Source organism: Schistocerca piceifrons, chromosome 2, assembly GCF_021461385.2.
Source record: "Schistocerca piceifrons isolate TAMUIC-IGC-003096 chromosome 2, iqSchPice1.1, whole genome shotgun sequence".
Taxonomy (NCBI): domain Eukaryota; kingdom Metazoa; phylum Arthropoda; class Insecta; order Orthoptera; family Acrididae; genus Schistocerca; species Schistocerca piceifrons.
In genome coordinates this window covers 259,356,111-259,371,330 of record NC_060139.1, presented here as the reverse complement: position 1 = coordinate 259,371,330, position 15,220 = coordinate 259,356,111, and the positions used below count along the sequence as shown (strand labels likewise).

The window sequence follows — 15,220 nt, the reverse complement described above, 5'->3', positions numbered from 1 at the left end:
TCTCGTGCAACGTGAACTGACACTGGTACAGAATCACTTGTGACGTGACGGGATTTCCGGCGATGTCGACGCACACTATTTGTGGGACAAACACAGTCACTGTTAGAGAGTGTGGCACTGGGCGGAGTGGTATGAACTATATGAATTTCCATGGGCGAAGCGTCGCGAGCCTGAGTATCCTTGGTTCGATTCCGATTCCGGCGCGAAGCAAAGGGCCTGGAATGGTTTTGAGCTTCCGATCAGAGCTTTTTCTGGCAAACACTTTGAACATGTCCTTTTTTTATTACAGAAAAAGCAAATAGCCTGGCGTGACGGGCGATTCTCACGCGAATGTCTAGTAGCACACCGCGGGCATGATTTCACTGCATTTGCTTGCTGGCGCGGTACACGTGGCTGAGAGCCAGGCAGCTTTGGCGCGGCCGGGCACGAGGACTTTTTACTGTTCCGTGCAGCTCGCCCGGCGGGCCGGTTAACCTGACACACGGGTGCCGAAGTTTCAAATGATTCCTGAGCAAAGTCAAGTGTGTCCTGCCGATCCAATATGTCCATCACTTGTTGAAGGGAGGGATTGACTAGTTTCAAAATCTGTTCCCTTATACGAACATCAGAAATGTTCTGTGCAATTGCATCACGCACCATAGTATCTGAATAAGGAAGTCCACATTGACACTCAAAAGCACAATCCCTAGTAAGGCCTTGCAAGGTTGCAACCCACTCCCTATTAGTCTGACCGGCCGTACGTTTTGTACGAAAGAACGTATACCGTTTGGCAACTACATTGACTGATTCTTTGAAATATGCATCTAATGCAGACAAAATTTCGTCGTAGGACAGAGTTGCTACTTCGCGCCGGGGAAACAATTTGACTATCACACGGTACGTTTGGACGCCGACGGACAAAGGAGATAAGGCTGCCGCTCATTACCTTGAATTCTGTAGGCGGCGAGATGGAATCCGAATTGGCATGACCACTCCGTCCAGCTTTCCAGTGCAGCATCAAAAGGACAAAAAGTTGGTGCAACTGCGTGTTGTGGCTGCGGTAGCGGTGAAGCAGCGGCTGCCGCATCGTTTTGCATTGCACGTTGATCCTGGACGAGCTGTCCAAGGGCATCCAGTAAGGCCTGTGTCTGCTGGTTCTGTAAGCGATAAAATTTGGAGAGTACATCTGGAGATTGTGGCGAAGCCATTACACAAGTAAATCAGGGCAGTATAGTTACGAACGCGATTTGGCCTCGTCGCCAAACTGTTGTGGATTGGCAAGACAGCCAACCCACTATGAGGAAGCCGAAAGGCACGCGTTTAAACTCGTGCGGGCTGGCGTGAGGTCTGGAACAGGACAAGGAATTGAGACTAGCAAATAACGTACGTATCTTATGGAATACTTAACTTTAATCCATAATTGGTGAACATCGCTCTTGACAGTACATGTTTTACAGCATCACTAGTAACTGGTAATGGCGCCTTGCTAGGTCGTAGCAAATGACGGAGCTGAAGGCTATGCTAACTATCGTCTCGGCAAATGAGAGCGTAATTTGTCAGTGAACCATCGCTAGCAAAGTCAGCTGTACAACTGGGGCGAGTGCTAGGAAGTGTCTCTAGACCTGCCGTGTGGCGGCACTCGGTCTGCAATCACTGACAGTGGCGACACGCGGGTCCGACATATACTAACGGACCGCGGCCGATTTAAAGGCTACCACCTAGCAAGTGTGGTGTCTGGCGGTGACACCACACTGTCTTTTCCTATATTGTTGATTATACTGCTGTGGTGGCTGTTGGCTTTGTGGCCCCATCTTGATTACAATAATGTGTTCACTATGTTAGTTGTAGTATTTCACCTACATTACAGTGTTCATATTCATCATAAGGTCTACTATTTCATCACACTTATTTGATTTTGTTTCGATAATTATGTACAAACCTGACAAGAAGGTATGTTCTTCTTGTCATCACATTTTAGTAATTCTCACTGTATCTAACATCAATCTGTGAGGACAGTTGTTTCCAAAAACCTGTTTACTCACAAAATAATACTCACATGATATTTCTGGACCCATCTATTATTCATTACACTTTTCGAGCTGTGCCCATCTTCAGATGACTTGGTGGAAAATTGGTAACAGGCATTTTCTTTTTCCTACAATCTTGCAAGATTACACAAGTGATGAATTCTTCTTGGGTTATCAGCCGAGTGATGGCTTGGTGACGACACCACCACTTGGCTGATAACTCAAGAAGAATTCATCAGTGGAATACGCCGAGAAAGACTGCAATCACATACATTACACAAGTGTCTCGAAAGAGGACATATACTAAAACATTATTGAATGTCAGAAATATAAAACAAAAAAATACGATTTAATACTTTTTAATATGCTTCTTTGGCAAGAATGTCATTTAACGCTGAAAGAAATGTAAAGTTTACTAGTCCACACAGCAAATAACTTTAAGGTCTAATGTGTGCTGCTTACAGCCGAATGATGTAGCTGGTAGATAGTGCCACATAGGGAACTTACTGACACTAGATGGCATAGATGCTGTAGTGCTGCTGTACATGGTTGATACATAGTTACAACTGGTAATTTCAACTTCTCGTCCAATATTTATACAGATTTTTGTACATTATAAAGAAAGGAGAAGTTGGCTCCATGTAGAACTTAGTTCTTTTGAGCCATGCCAGTCTACATGGTTCCCATTTCACAATAACAACTTCACTGAAGGCACATAACTTTTGATCTTGTGGACTTGCACAGCTATTGTATAAATAATGTTTTTATAAAAATAGATTGTTATAGTTATATTTGCCCTCTGCCGCCCCCCCCCCCCGCCTCCCAGGGGAGGGTGGGGGGGCTCACATCTCTTTTGTGAGTATGTGTTTGGCCACCACGGAGGGTCACAAAGTACCCGCATGGTGGTAACCTTTGACGATGCAGTGATTACACTATCAGTGCCTGAACTGGAAACAACACATGCAAGCCAAGGAGTATGTGCCTGTCATGGCTGGGACACAGGGACTCTGTGACTGGTGATGCCTGTCAAAGTAGATGGCACCAAGGTGGAAGATTCGTACTTGAAGTGAATTCAACTTTTTTCTGCTGGTGCAGTAAACCCAATATTTTTTGTCGAAAACACTGAAGACAAATTGGAGGCAGTTGAGTCTCTGGGGAAAATGTGAAATGGTTCATTATTAATTAAGTTTGCGTCTGCTGTCCAGTCTACAACTCTTCAGGCATGTGCTGGTCTACGTGACATACCTGTGACCATTGCCCCACACACAGCTTTTGAACATAGACCAAGGAATCATCTTCCACTCCAAACAGATGAGGAGCTCCATTCTGATCTTCAGTGATCATGCCTACATTTTTTTCAGACTTGCACGAAAAGGCCCCAAGGATAATCATACAGATACAAGTGCCTTTATCTTAATCTGTGAAGGGAATGGCCTCCTGGAGAAAGTTGATGTCGTGGTGTACAGGTGTGATGTGAAACCAAATGTCCCAAAGCCTCTGAGATGCTTCAGATGTTTATACTCAGGGCACATGTCATCTCACCGGACAGCAGACCCAAAATGTAGCAACTGTGGATGATTATTTCCACCTTTGTGTGTCAACTGCAAGGAACATCACCCTCCATGTTCCCCAGTTTGCCCCGTATTCAAGAAGGAACAGAAGCTCCAGGAATATAAATCTATTGACCGTCTGTTGTATGCTAAGGCACAGAACAAATATAAACACCTACATCCTGTGTATATGAGAGAAGCATTCTTCTTTTTTGGTCTAATGGTGAAAGGGTTTCCTCGTGGGATCCCTCTCCCTGGCAACCCTCGGATTGGAGGCCCAACACCAAACAATGGCTGAAGAAGCCATGGCCTGTGGGTCCCAGGGCCATCCGCTTTTCATCTGCCCCGCACTCAGTGCAGATAGCCCCTTGAACTAACCTTGTTCACCGAAGGTTACAGAGTAGGAGGAGGAGAAGAAGAAGAAGAAAAAATCGGGACGAGGTTCTTCTGGTGCTCCTGGAGGTGCCAGATTCCCCACTCCGTCTGATTCTGAGCCAATGTTTGTGAATCTAGTTCCATCCCCATGAGAGAGAGAGAGAGAGACAGTGACCCTGCAGCCTGACCAGCACTCCTGGCTCCTTCACTCCTAATCTGGCCTTAAGTCATGGGATCATTCAGTGGAATTGTAATGGGTACTGCTGTCACTTGTTGGGACTACAGCACCTTCCTTGCTTTTCTTTTGCAGTTTACTATCCAAGAAACTTACTTCACTGGTGACCTTTCTTCCAAGCTCTGTGGTTATCACACATTCTGTTGTCAGTGAATGGTATCCCCTTTGTACCTCGTTGAAGGCAGTAGCGGTGCAGGTTGCAAATGACGTCGGTGGTTACCGTTTGCACATTTACCTATCCCCAGGTATGCCACTTACTTATGTTGAATTGATCACGTTAATCCAACAACTTCCCCTCCTGCCTTTCCTCCTGGTAGGAGACTTCAGTGAACACCGCCCCCTGTGGTGGAGTATGACTTTGTGTGGTAGGGGTTTTACAATTGACCAGCTTCTCACAGACCATGCTCTTAGCATCCTCAGAGATGATTCTCCGACCTACTTCAGTACTGCCCCTGACATCTTTTCAGCTATTGGTCTAATGATCTCTTCACCTAATCTTGTGGCTTCACTACATTGGTCATGACCTTTGTGACAATGGTCACTTTCCAGTTACCCTGTCATTTCCTTACCCCCACCAGATGGGTAGATTACCATGTTGAGCGCTTCACAGATTCGACTGACCATCATATGCCTCTAGTGTTACATTTGCCGCCTTTCTGTCATATTGTGTTGATAATGTTGTGCAAGGCGTCCCGGGTGCAATCATCCATACCACTAGAACTGCTATTCGTTTTTCTGCAGGTCCCCCGTTTGTTGGCTGGTTCTGTCATGGACCAAAGACATTGCAGTAGCCATTCAGATAGGTGATGAGCCATGAAAAAATTCAAACGACATCCTTCGCAAACCAACCTTATCATTTTCGAGCAACCTAATGCTAGGGAGTCAAATACTGTGTGAAGAAATGCTGGGAGCACTGTCTCTCCTCCCTGGGAACAGATATGGCTTTCATCTCGGGTGTGGGCCAAGCTCCATGGTCTTAAAGAGTGCCAGCATTGAACAGCTTTTTCAGGTCTTTTGCTGCAGGGCTGTCTTTACACCAATTTATTGGTTCTTGTGGAACATCTTGCAACCATTTTGTGACAGCATAGTTGTCCTCTTCCTGTGTGGCCACTGTTCTATTGCGGAAGTGACAAGTTGAATACATCCCCTTATGTTTCGCTCCCTACCAAGCTGAATCTTATAATGAACCCTTAACTGACTGGGAACTACTTCAAGCTCTTGCTTTGCTCCAGGCCCTGATTCAGTTCAGTCAGATGACTTAACACCTGAATGTTCCCCAATGACAATATTTCCTCAGGATCTTCAACCATCTTTGGCTCCAAGTTGTCTTCCCCTTGCAGTGACAAGATAATATAGTTGCCACAATCCTTAAGCCAGGAAAGAACCCACAATGTCTCTTGATAGTTACCAGGTGGTTAGCCCGACCAGTGCACCCTGTAATCTGCTTGAAAGGATGGTTGCCTGGAGATTGTGCTGAGTTCTTTGATCTTGGGGCCTTATGTCCCTCTATCATTACGGTTTCTGGGAAGGACGATCCACAACCAACCATCTGTTTAGGTTGGAAACAGCGATCTGACAGGAGTTTTCTAAGCACAGACTCACTGTCACAGTGTTTTCTGCCCTGCATAACCTGTATGTAACTACTTGGTGTCATCGCATTTTACTCTCCTCCGTGATTGGTACTTTAGAGTAGAAATAGGCACACTCATTCATCCTTGGGAACTAGTTCACTAGTGATCGGTCTTTTTTGGGAACCATTCATTTTTACTCGTTCACTGTTCGTTTGTGCATAGTATATTGTTCTTATGAAAAATTGAAAATTAGTAGCGTATGTGACTGAAGAAGGAAGGCGCCCCTCTGGAGTACGAAGTTTTTATTCATTACAGGACTCTCACAAACTTGTAGATGTAATTTTCATGATTCTACAAAACCTCTCAGTTAGCCAACTGTAGCGTTCTATGGCTGATTGCTGTGAAATAGTATAAGGTGGCACATGAAAAACTGGCCCTGAGTACAGACTGCTTGCCAGTTAAGCACAATTTGTTGACCAATATGAGCAGAATAGATAAACATGTAATAATTAGGCAGCAAAGAAACAACAAATAAGCTAATACGTACAACAACTTTGAAACAATAGATGACGATTGGTGAGCGACGATGAGCAGTCTAGTGCTCGTGGCCCATTTTTCGTGTGCCACCCTGTACCTCTGAAATAATATTGTAAAAGTTACCATATTCTCTTCACAAAATGTGACATCAGACACTCTATTTTGGAGCGTGGGCTTCATTCGGTTGTAAGTCGGCCTGACTTCCATAACAATGAACATGCTGTTTTACCTTGGATCAAAAACAGATGGAAAATGACCACCCGTGTGTGCCACGCCATCTTCCTTTGCATGTGTAATAACAAAAAAACTTTCCTTTTTTATAAGTATGTCTTCTGCTGTTTATCGGAAGTGAAGTAAGCTGATTTGCCCTTTTGTTACCTCAAAAAATTTTTGTATTACATACCATGTAATTTTTATGTAATTATAAAATATATTTTAATTACCAGTCGTGGACGCTGAATAGAACTCGAAAAGAACCAAAGTCCAGAGTTCAAAAAAGGTTTGAAACAGATCTAGAATGTGCGTGCTCAGTGAACAAAATGAACCACAACCTGGTACTGAACTGTGAGCAGTTGGCAGTGGAACTGCGACGAGTGGCCACATGGAGGAGGACGAGTCTGGCCGAGGGAGACAGAGACAGACAGACAGACAGACAGGAACGGGACCGAGGCTGGAACGAGACCGCCGACGTGCCGTTGCGGGAATGAGACCGACCGTTCCCCATTTTCGGGAACTATAAGTAGAAAGCCACAACCGAAGTGAACTATGGAAGACTGTTCCTTAGAATTCATTCCTCACTCCTTCCGTTCATCTTGGTGAACTGTACCTTTGGACCTATTAGTTCGCGAACGACCCATCTCTACTTTAGAGGTCCCCTACCAAATTGTATTCACCAGTTTTTGTCCCACTGGTTACTCCAGGCAAGAGTCAGCAATTCACTCGGCTCTGCACAGGTCCAAGAGCCTGGCATCCCACAGTGCTGTGTGTTGAATGTCACTCTCTTCCTCATTGACATCAATGTGATAGTGCCATCTGTTGGGCCGCTGGTCATCTCTTTGTTATAGGTCACTGATTTTTGCATTTGGTACACCTCTCACTCGGTAGCCTCTGCTGAATGCTCCAAAACACAGTCATGCATTCCTTCCATTGTACCACAGTCCATCATGAACTGGAACTTTACTTCCACCTGGATGTTGTAACACAGCCCTGTTTATTGGACCTCCTTTCTGATGAAAAGCTGACCTGGCTGCCCCATATTTGCCACCTGAAGACTAGCTACGTGCAAAAGCTTAATGCTCTCTGCTTCCTTGCCCACACATCTAGGTGAGCGGATCATGCTAGTCTTATCTGTATTTATCAGGCCCTGGTTTTGTTACGAGTGGACTTGTTTGCCAGGTTTGTGACTCAGCAGTGCCTTCATCTATGAAACTTTCAGAGCCAGTACACCACGATGTTGTGCACCTGGCCAGAGGTGCCTTTTGGACTAGTTCCGTAGACAGTCTCTGTGCATAAGCGGGGATTTCTCCCCTTCACATGTGACGGTGCCAGCTCTTGGTTGCCTGTGCAATCGCCATTAACTAAAATTCCCTGATCATCCCGTGTATCCCATTCTCTTTACATGTGAACAGTCTTATCTTCCTGATTCCGGCCCTCGGTTAGGATTACCAGTTGGAACGTGACTCACTTCCTTTTGCCAAGATGTCCCATCTCCCCTTTCTAGAATGTGCTCCGTGCACTCCCCCTTGGATAAAGCCCGGGCCGTGGATTAGGACTGATCTCTTCCAAAGTTCTAAAGTCTCAGATGCCCTCATGACCTTTTAGCATCAGTTATGCCCACGTCTTCAAGAGTTCCGTCGCACTACTATCTTTTACAATAACGGTTGTAAAACTGTGGATCAGTCAAGATATGCTTTTATATCTCATGCCAGAATGGAATGTCATTCACTGCTAGAAACAGGTAATGAGTGCACAGCATAGAACTGCCATTAGCAGAGCCTTCCAATTTATTAAACTGACCTCACTTGACTGTGTTTTAATACATACTGACTCAATGAGCAGTCTGCGGGCTATTGACTAATGATATTCTTGCCGCCCTCCTCCCCCCCCCCCCCTCTTTGGTGTCCACTATTTGTGAACTACTCACTGACCTGTCATGCTGCCTGCTTGACTGTCTTTCTCTGGGTCCCAAGCCATGTGGGTATTCTGCAGAATGAAGTGGCTGACCATTTGGCTAGGGGAACACTTACTCACTCCTATTTGCTTTGCCAACCCCAGGTGCAGAATTATGGGTGCATATGAGATCTCTGCTCACTCAGAAATGGAACGATGTTTGGTGGGCTACTGCACCATCAAATTCTGCACAACCAATGGGACTACTGCAGCATGGTGATCTTCCTCTCGCTTCTTCCAGAAGGAACCCAGAATCCTGTGTCATCTCCGCGTAGGTCATACCAGGTTAACCCACAGGTATCTTTTGTGTAACAAGCCACCCCCCACATTGTGATTGTAGATCCTTGCAGACAGTTGTGGAATGCCCCCTCCTCCTCCTTTTTTGTCCTCCATGCTAAGTGTGGACTTCTGCACTCGTTGCCTGTAATATTGATGGATGATTCATGGATGGTTGAAATGGTTCTCAGTTCTCTGTATGAAAGTGGTTTGTATTCTCAGTTGTAAGGATTGATCTACCTCCAGAAGAAGGACAGGATGGTTCGGGATGGGATGTCTCCTGCTGTATGCTAAGCCTGGGGATCCATGATCCTACTTCCTTGTCCAGGCTCCTTTTTTACTCTGTTTTAAGTGCATTTAGATTTGGTTTGTCTCCATTCTGGTGCCCTCAATTTTTAATTTTGGGTGTCATATGTTGAACAGTCGGCACTCTTGACTGTAATGGATCAGGGTTGGGACAGCTGAGGGTGAGACGTTTCCTGTCGTATGTGGAGCCCCAGGGATGCCCACCTGCTGGCCTCACTGTCTCCTTCATCTTGCTTTATTATTGACTTTACAAAAAATGTCCATTATGTTTTTAGCTCACTTTTACAATTATGAATCTCCCGACTAGATCAGAAAACATTCTTGGAGGATATCTGTACTTCCAGATGCACCACTCTTGAATCGAGGAACAGATGATGTCGTCGTTTGGTACCAGCTGAAACAGCTGTGTATACTCTGTTCCTGTTTCAACCAGATGATACACTGGATGACTATATGAAACACCTCATCACCAATATGAAAGTAGCAAGGCAGCTGGCGTGCATATGGACCCCAGATGTCCAAGAGGAGGACAGAGCATTAAAAAGGCAAGCACTGACTAGTGATATATGAACTGGGACACATGGCATGGATTTTTACACTTGTGTGGAAAATGGGACTATCATAAAAGTTGCCAAACACTCTACTTTGGGCTGTATGTTACCCTTCGTTGCTTGTTGGGTATCATATTCAAAGTCCAGGATTGTGACCGTTCATCAAGGACACAAAAGCGCAGATATGTTGTTCGTATTCTCTGTATTAACCCCTACTACAGTCCAAAGGTGCAGGTGCAGGGACATCCAAGGAAACTGAAGGCCCACACGAAAGCCGAGAAGCTTCAACACAAGGGATTACATTCGTTGCTCATAGTAGTGAAGAGGATGTGACAACATGGACAGACTGCAAGGAACTGCCACTGCTGCCATGCAAACGACCATTGACAAGCTCTAGATCCAGGGTGATGTTGGTGGCTCCAATTGGAACTCGTAAAAAGTGTCTCTCTGTTTCTGGGTTGCTGTTCCTGCAGGAGAGGGAGCAATGTCGTGAGCTATTATGCATACATTGTGGCGTAACAGTCAGTGTCGCTGGCTGGCGTGCTGCTGGTTGCCAGACCACACCCAACCAGTAGTGATTATTTGTTATTTAGTAATTATTCTGGAAGGTTCTAGAAATTTCTGGTGTTTGCAATGTTTGTATACTTTGGAATATTAAGTGTTTGCATAAACTCCATCCGGGCATTCATTTCTGTTCTGTCTGCACGTTGGTGTCTGTAATAAATGTGCTTTTATTGCTAAATATTGTTTTTCATTGACTACAATGCTTTCAGATTTGGATTTGATTGTACTTACTGTGTGAAAATATCTTTAGGGTACACAACTTGTGAGAGCCTAATCCCAACTGAAACACAAGCTGGAAAATATAGAAAATAGTATTACTAATTTTCAGAGACAGTTCTTCCTTAATGAAGGTAATGAGCGATATTTGGAAAGAGGAGTGGGACCAGTTAATCAGAGTCTAGATTAAGATGAATCCAACTGTTGTGAGGAGGAAGGTAGGCAAAGACGAAGGAAAAAGTAGCAGATGTAGTACGAAGTGAAACATGGTGTGTTAGTTAACACAGTTTCAGCTTCACCTTATAGTTGACATAAAGGATACCGGACAGAGTGAGATGTGTAGATAAGAAAAAATAGAGAGAATAATCACTTACGAAATAGAAAGAAAGGGAAAGAAACAAAATAAAAAATGTGCATTAACAACAAAGTACCAACAACCACAATATAATAGAAGTTGCAGGGAGAGATTTATTGTAATGGAAGGTAAGTCTTGGAGGTAGATGGAATAGCAGTTTACCTGGATGAATGCATGGACTTATACAGAACTGTCTGCATTTGGGACATCTGGTAACCAGTTTCTGAGTGCACCCCACAGCATGATAAGATATAGCTGAGTGCTTGGATGTGGGCATTTGTTTTCTCCCACATAACATTAGCCTACTGTAGTTTTTCCTAAACTCCAGAGGTGGGATCTTACTCTCCCAACATTTCCTCATGCCTCATATTGTAACAACCCTAGGCAAACCTTCCATTAACATAATTCTACTCCTACAAATTTTCTTCTTATATAGATTTATGAGAATTTCTACTTACTTTATTATTTGCTCGTTACTTCTATTCATCCCCTTTCTTCTCTTTTATCTTGTCACTCTCACTGTCCCCTGATCTCCCTTCTTGCCCCGTTTCTATTTTGTAGTCAAGTTATTTTTTCCAGTTTCCTTGTCTCTTTCTCTTTTCCTCATTAGTCTCTCTTTACTTTTTACTTTGTCCCTTACAAATCTGTGTGTAACTGAGGCTGACACAGTTGTTAGTAATATGCTGTCTTTCACTTGCTCTTCTCTTTTGACACCTATTCATTCATCTTTGCCTCTCACATAAAGGGGTCCTGTTTTGACCTAGGGTCTGAGTGACCAACCTCCTCCTCCTCCTCCTCCTCCTCCTCCTCCTCCTTCTTCTTCTTCTTCTTCTTCTTCTTCTTCTTCTTCTTCTTCTTCGAGTCCCCTACAAACCCCTCTTTCCTCCATGAAGAAGGAACATACTGTTTGAAAAGGTGGGAGTGTTTTTGTGTACCTTTTTGCTAGTTAGATGGTGGTACTGGAAGTTACATCTTTTGAAGGTAAGTATTGACCAGCCTTCCTGTTTCTTCAAATTTTACCTGTCACTAATTATTGCCCAGTTCTACGGTTGTAAGTCATAAACAGTGTTTCAAATGTTCTGTACAGTTAAGGAGACCAAATTGTTTCAGGTTGAATTAGTGTGTGACATAGCAAAATCATATCATCACAGCTCCATGCAATTCAGAATGTGTCACTTGAACATGTTAAGGCAATTGAATAGTAAATGGAGTAATGGAAACCATCTACAAAGAGACTGGTGCAGTTAGTACTTTGTGTTGGAGTGCAAAAAATAAAAGCTGTTGACTGCAAGCTGGTAAGAGCACTGGATTGACAGATTTTTCCAGGTTTCAAGGTTTGTACTGCAATAGTAATCATACCATAATAAGAAACCATTTGTAAATGCCTGAAAATTGGGTAGATTTTTGTTTCTTAACCCACAGGTACTTATTACTGGACAAGTGGATTGTTACAGAGGCACCGTCATGTTGGAAGAACACAATTTACAGCTAATTGGTGAAGCTGATTCGCTGCTTATATCAAATGCACCAAAGAATGTTTTGGCAAGGACACTGTAAGCAGTTTACAATTGCTTTTAATTGTTAAATTACTAATAGTGCAAATTATAATTATTTAAATCAAACTAAGTTGTGGCCTACAGCCGCATCCAAATATGCAGGGAGTCTCCATGTGTTGAGGATGCTCACATACATGGTGACTCCCTGTAAATTTTGATTCTGCTTTAGACCAAGAATCAGCCATGGGATACTGAAAGTGACTTGTTAGTCAAAACTGGTTTAGCCAATGAAGTGTTGAGCAAATATTTGAGAACAATAATTGTTATTACTGAAAGAAATGTACTAGTTGTTGCTCTTAACCACTGTCATGACAAACGTGAAAAAGATATATAGGGCGCTAATGGGGACTGCTGGAAGATGGTATATGTGACATGAACAAAAAGTGGAAATTGAATTACACTTTTCTCATTTTGTGATATTGGTACCATTGTTTGTCACTGTAAGGAAATGATTCGTTATCAATTAATTTTCATTAGTGTTTGACAAAGAAATATTTAGGTAAAAAACTGAAGAGCAGTGGTCTTCATTTGGACTCTACAAGCCACTGTGGCAGAGAGTACACATTTTACCTGTCATTTTCTTTCCTCCTTGTTACTTTAATGGGTGACGCCCAGGAGGAGCACCTCTTGGCAATCCTCTGTATAACCCCAAATCTCTCTTAAATTGGCATTGTGGTTAATAGGTGATATTGATATGGAAGAAAATAATAAATTTCTCAAAAGACATTTTGTGATTTATAGGATGACCATTTAAATAGTAGATGATTTGTGCCAGAAACTGCAACCAGTTAATTTACCACATTTTTTAAAAGGTATTGTTTTCCTATTAGCTGAGTTTCAAGCCACTGCTGGCTCACTGTCATATGGTAGATGTTCAAATGGAAGTTTCAAGCCTATTAATTATGCTCTTCTCTCATCCTCTCAATGAATACAGCTCGATTTTCCAAAAAAAAACTGTCACACAGTATTACCCTGGCCTTGACTTCTTCTGCCAAGTCTACATCTTACTGAACATTTCCCTTTGTTTAGAACAAGCTGCCATTCATCACACCAAATAGAAATTCTATGAACATCACCCTCTGTCCTTGTACACAAAGACAATACTTACCTGTACACTACAGCATTATCAGCAGTCTCAGATTGCTGCTCACCCTACACATTAGATCATTTATTTATGTAGAGAAAGAAAGCAGTCCTATTACACTTCCATGAGCACTCCTGATGATACCTTTGTCTCTTATGAACACTACCATTCAAGTCAACACTTTGGATTTTATTACTTAAAACATATCTGAGCCACTCCAATGTTTGAGAACCCATTCCATATGCTTGGACGAGAACATTGGTAACAGTCTGCAGTAGGGCACTATTAATAGCTGTGATTAAAAGATTGATCTCGGACATTTATGAATTATTATTTCTGAACAATTTTCTTTACTCATCTCTGTTACGAGCAGCTTTCACTTCCTGTCAGCCTCTTCTGTTTTCCACTCCTTTTTCTTGTCTTCCTCCCTCCTTCCCCTCTTCCCACTTATGGTTCTCCCTCTGACAGCAGAATATAAAAAACAATCAAGTAGTAGGTATCCAACTGTATACTCTAATTTTTAAAGTAATGCCAGAACAAGTTTTATCTTGATACATAATTCCTCAGAACATAAGGCCACTCTCTGTATTTGATCTGGCGCATTAATAGGATTAAATCAGTTATGATGTTGAACCCTTAAAAACCATACTAAGATCTCATTTACGTTGTAATATGTGTATGTTAGTCGCAGTTGTCACACAGCTGAGGTGATGCATCTGGAGCACTTTGTTTTATACACTGTAATTTAGTTGATTTTCGTGTACTTCTGAGAAGAAGTGAGTTGCACCTGTTCAGTTTACAGTATAGACTAGTTTTCACTAACTTACTGTACTCACAAGTTTTTTGCGTGCGTTTTGTTGCATTATCTTTGTGTAAGCTGACTTTCTAGTGCGGTATAAAATAGAAGTAGCGTAGCAGCAGAACTTAGATTGCAACTAATGATTGTTCGGTTGGTGCTACATTACTTGTGATACAGACAAAAACTGATTAAAAATGGATAGGGACTGTCCATGTTGTGTGCAGATGCACGAAGAATTGGCCACTGTCGCAAACAGCTGGAAGCTATGTAGGCCATGATCTACAGGCTCCAGTTTGCTGCTCGTGGCCACTGACTACAGGGTCACTGACCTGAATACTTGCCGCCTGTGGAGCCTATAACGCTGGCTGAGATCCCTGAAGCTGCTGTGCCTTCACATTCACACGCCCTGGCCAGTTGACACTTACCTGATGGTGACTGACGAACAGTAGCTAGGTCGTGAATCTCTGGGTGGAAGGCAAAAATGGGTTCCTGGTGGTGGTGGTGGATGTTTCTGTGTACTGTTTTATCCAATCATTAAATTAGAGAATGGAAACAGAAGTAGTACAGTTTCGTCCATATGTAGAAAGTGTACCATGGGATCATACATATTTGTACTGTGCACAATATTATGCTACTGAACTATTTTGTCAGGTGTAAGTACTGAGGAGTTCCTTTAGGACATTGTTTTTCCACATTTGGCTGTCGTTTGAAAAAAGGTCACTGTGTTTGTACTAACTATCCTGTAAAGCTGACATTGTTTCCAGGTGTACCAGTTTTTGGGTGTTACTGAACCAATTATTTCTAAACTCTGTGTGGTAATGATTTAAAGTATTATTATACTTACAAAAGCATATAAAATATTGTAACTAAATTGCAATTCAGGGGAAAATAGTTTTGTATTTTTACTCTACATTTCAGGAAGTATGAATTAAGGTAAAAGATTTTTTTCAAGTTCTTTCAGTCTTTTAATGCAGTTTATCAAGATTCTTAAAATGATTTAAATATTGGTGAGTTGACTTTCATTGAGTATTGCTGCATCTTCCCAGATACAGGGTTTCATCAACTTCCCT

At 42.8% G+C, this 15,220-nt stretch overlaps 1 long non-coding RNA gene across 1 annotated transcript in view; it reads left to right on the top strand.

The window, feature by feature from the left end:
• The window catches only part of LOC124777676, a 63,060-nt gene that overhangs the window by 14,807 nt on the left and 33,033 nt on the right, over positions 1 to 15,220 (top strand). Inside the window, exons 2-3 of the long non-coding RNA XR_007015763.1 lie at positions 11,822 to 12,045; positions 12,134 to 12,264. This is a non-coding gene — a long non-coding RNA (uncharacterized LOC124777676). The remainder of the gene's footprint in view (positions 1 to 11,821; positions 12,046 to 12,133; positions 12,265 to 15,220) is intronic.